The sequence below is a fragment of the Cicer arietinum genome, chromosome 2 (assembly GCF_000331145.2).
Source record: "Cicer arietinum cultivar CDC Frontier isolate Library 1 chromosome 2, Cicar.CDCFrontier_v2.0, whole genome shotgun sequence".
In the NCBI taxonomy this organism is placed as follows: Eukaryota; Viridiplantae; Streptophyta; class Magnoliopsida; order Fabales; family Fabaceae; genus Cicer; species Cicer arietinum.
Window position 1 is genome coordinate 48,260,705 of NC_021161.2, and position 4,973 is coordinate 48,265,677.

Consider the following 4,973-nt stretch of genomic DNA (forward strand, 5'->3'; position numbering starts at 1 on the left):
TGAATTCATAAAAGTAAAATAGTTAGTACATTTGATACGTGAAAGTAAGCCTTCTAGTTTGAGAACTTGTGTTAAAGTTAATAATAATTTATTTCATTACCATAAGTTTATAAAAGTAAAAGAGTTGGTACATTCATACTTTGGTTAATTAATTAATTCATAAAAGTAAAATAGTTAGTACATTTGATACGTGAAAGTAAGCCTTCTAGTTTGAGAACTTGTGTTAAAGTTAATAATAATTTATTTCATTACCATAAGTTTATAAAAGTAAAAGAGTTGGTACATTCATACTTTGGCTTTTGTATTTCAGAGTTGGTTAATTAATTAATAATATTTAAACTGTTATTCCTGAGATAAAAGTTTAATTTTTTTTTGTTAAAGTTAAAAACTTAATTTTATAACTTAAAAGAATAAAATTTAAATATCTTTAAAACAGTTATAAAATATAATAATCATTAATACCAATTTAATTAATCATAATTTTTTAAAAACTGTGATAACATTACATTAATTTTTTCTACCTCTTTCATATATCTTTATCAATTTCCTTTCTTTGATAAGTTCTTTAGCATCTTTGTCAATTAGTTGTATATTGCTTTAGCCCATAAACTATTAGACACATATAAGGTAAGTTTTGTAAATTTTAAAGATGAATCCAATACACAATATATTTACCCATTTTGATTCATATGAGTAAACTCCAACTCATACTTGATACCAAGTCAGTAAATTGAATTCAACAACGTTTCTTTTTGAAAATCATGGTCCCACTACTTTATTGCATGTTGTAGATCAATGACTAACATTTAAAGGTTAATTATTTTCCTAGATTTATAAATTAGTGTGCATTTTTGGATTTTATTTTTAAAAACAAAAATGGTAATATGAATGGAAAGCTAACTCTTTATTAATATTGATATCAACTACAAAACTTTCTGAGTTTTTTTTCTAATTTTGAAGTTAACAAGCTAAAAAGTATATTAGACATATTATGGGATGAAACATTGACAAATTGTCATCCACATCAGCATATTGTTTTTGCAGGGAGTTTTCTTTTTTCCTTTGCAAAGATAGACACCACCCCAACATGTGCTACATATCACAAATAGGTCAATAGAAAATAATAGTTTCCAAAATCACCAACCATTTTATTCGCTTCTTCCTCAGTTAGTTCTGCAACAAAGCCACTAAAACTATGTTCGTAGTGCTTAAGTACAGACTTAGGCAATTGATTAATTCTTGATGAAGTTCTGAATAGGAAAAAAATAGTTAGATAAATAATCACAATATATAATATGTGGTAGTCTTATTGTGAATTAATCACAATATATAATATATTTTTATTGTTTTATATATTATATTCAATAATTTCAATGTTGCTACATAAAAATTGACTTTTTTATTGACAGCAAAATTTGTAGGTAAGAGTCTAAAAACTGTAGGAATAGTCCATAAAACCTATACTTACGGAAATTTAATCGGTTGTATATAAGTTTTCTATACCCACGGTTTTTACCGTCGCCAGAAGTTATAGTGACGGACTTTGATTGATGGACATGACCCTGACATTTAGCTACAAAATTTTTACCATTGGTATAGAGTTTAGCAAACTTACCAATAGTTTGTTCCATGGGAATGGTTTTGATAGCAAATAATTTTGTTTCAATATAGATTGTATATTAATTTAGTATTTTATTTCCAAAAATAATCAAACTATATATAAAGAAAATATACAATAAAATAAACATATTTAAGAATCAACATGAAATAAAAGTTCTTCATCATATATATTATAAATTAACAAAAACACTTACGAGCATATCAAAATAGCTAAACCATGTTAACTTTAGAGTATTTACTAATAATACAAGAATTGTCTTATTGACGAAATAATAGGCATACAAAGTTTTACATAACAATTTAAAAAAAAATTAAATATCCACTTAATTGCCAAAACTTCCTCTTCAACGACAAATTAATTTTAAGTCTTCATCTACAAGTAATAAAAAAGAAAATGAATAAATATTCAATTCAACATAAAAAATATTACTCTAAAAAACAAAAGAAATTAATAATTTTAGTGAGAATTAATTAATAGAAACTAAATGTCATTTTCATTATAATTGTTGGTACTGTCTAGATTAGAAAAATTGAAATGGTTAGAAGCACTAGAAGTATAAGAACCAATCACAAAAAATAGAAGATGTTACATATGAAAAATATTGAACCTATGAAGCAACTTGTATTTTAGATAAGAAGATTGATCAAATATGATATACTTGTCTTGTATTTTGCATTCTAAGCATCAAGTAACATGGATAAAATTCAGCTTCAATTATCTCCAACAATCTTATATGATACAATATGGACATGCCTAACAAATAAGATAATATTGGCAAGGGATATGATATATATGCATCTAAGAATTAATTACTCTAGTACAAAGGGAGGAATTAAACATAACAACTATTTGTTTCACAGTCACTATTCAATCATAAAAATGTTGACATTGGTGCACACTAAAAATAGAAGTAGATTAAAGAGAATATATATTTAATGCTTGGTTATAAAATAGAAAATCCAAATAACCTAGATGCTTAGTAGTGATTAAGAACAAGTATATACAATTACTATCATTTAAAATTATAATCATGAAATGAAGTGAAAATAAACTTTCTTTAGACAAAATGATATCCAAATATTTTTCTATTACTTCTTATCAAGAAACTATTGTAAATTAGAAGCAAAATAAAAGTACTCACGAAGAAGTTGGAACATACCTCAACCAATGGATTGTAGTTCAACACCTCAATTGCAACTAGAATAGCCCTGATTTCAAAATAACATCGGATATACAACATAATAACCATGAATTTTATTTTAATCATTATAAAATATCAAGATTTTACTTTGAATTTCTATGAAATTTTCTCCTTTTTAAATTCTCTATATGTGATTTTTGTCGCCGATGAAATGTCAATTGAAGTTGACCAAAGGAAGATGACGTGGAACTACCAATTATAATTGAGTTAGCGATGCCACATGGGCAACTCTGTGTTTTTTAGTTATTATTAGTATTTTGGAATTTTTATGGTACAATTGAAATAATTTAATAATATTAAATTAAATCATCAATAGCATAATAATATATTACCTATGAGTAAATTTGACAATATTTTGAATTTAACATCACCAAAATTTAAAGTTTAAAATTTTTATTCTATTTTATAATAATTAATATTTATTTATTAAATTATATAAAAAAAATAACTAAATTTCTTCTCTCCTCTCTCATTATCTCTTCGTTGCACAGTCTCTCATCCGTTCTTTATCGTCTTTCTTCTACGTTCTTCTCTGTCTTTCTCCTATGTACTGCATTGTCTATCTGTAATCTCTATTGTTAGTTCATTAAGAATCAAAGATAAACTTAGAAACAATGATGATGTGTGATCGATAACACCAAGACGACACTAATGCAAACATAAACGGATTGAGACTGAGACATTGTGGTGAGAGAGTTTTTCTCACGGCAATGGAAAGACGACGAAGGAGAACGATTTTCTTTGACTATGGAGGGTTTGGCAAATATAATTTCATCAACTTAATATATATATATATATATATAAATGAATTAAAGAAATTTAATGTATTTGGTTTACATTTCTATGTTATTTGACTTACTTATATTTTAAATTAAATATGTTCAATTTGTTATATTTTCAGTTTCCACCTCAACCATATCACTTTAACAATATTAATATTAATATGTCTAGTTATTTTGATAGAAAATGTGGGATATGTAAATAATATTTTAAGTTTTTTTATTACTTAGAAAAATATATTTTTGTTGATAATAAATAGTAAATATTATTAATAAATATTTAATGTTAAAATCTGTTAAATATAATGTATATAACATTAGTTACCTCAACAATAAAATAATTAAATATATTTTTTTTAAAGTTATTGCAGTTGAAAAATTAGGATTGAAATCAATTTGGTTGAGTAAATGGAATTCTGAATGGTGGGAGTATTTATTCTCCAGTAAAGTAATTTCTTGTGAGAATTTAAATACAACGAGTAGTAATAACATTGTATGTTTTTTAATATTAAAGAAACAAACATTATTTGTAATTAATTTAAAGGTAATTTATTTCTTATGAAGGTTTGTATATGATTAATTTAAAGGGATAATTATATTATTATTATTATTATTATTATTATTATTATTATTATTATATAACCATGAATATGAATAAAAAATTATTAATAACTATTAACAATAGATCATTTTATTTTTGAACTTATGACAACAATTAAATCAAAAGAATCATTTTCAACACTTAGAAAAAAAAAATCATTTCGATCCACATGAATAATAATACTTGCCTCATGCAATAAAGAGAGATAAAGACATGTTTACTATTATGCAACAAAAGTATAAGATAGACATTCTTTTAGGTTTAAGAGACAAAATGAAAGATATTTGTCATTTATTTATTTTTTTACCATATTTGTCATTTATTTAATAGCACTATTTTAAGATAAATAAATATACATTAATATTATTACTAAACAAGAAAGTGAACAACTCATAAATTCATCCAACATGAACATAGATAATAATAAAAATTACAACCATGACATATAAGTGATTTATGTATCAATGAAATATTCTCAAGCATTAATTCTTGCATATCTATCTCTGCTAGAAAGTGAAAAAGCCTATGAGATAGCATGCATTTACTATGCTGACCCCATTTTGTGGTTTTGATCATTATTGGTTTTTTTCAAAAATTATAAAATGATTATTTTGTTATATTGATCAAAAAGTGTTCAAAGTGGTAATTTGATAAGAAGTTGATTAGTGCGTATCAAATTTTAGCATATTCTGAAGGGCTTTCTTTTTGTCATTCTTAATGCATAGATATAATCTATATATCAAAATATGTGCACATTATTCAATGCCTAAT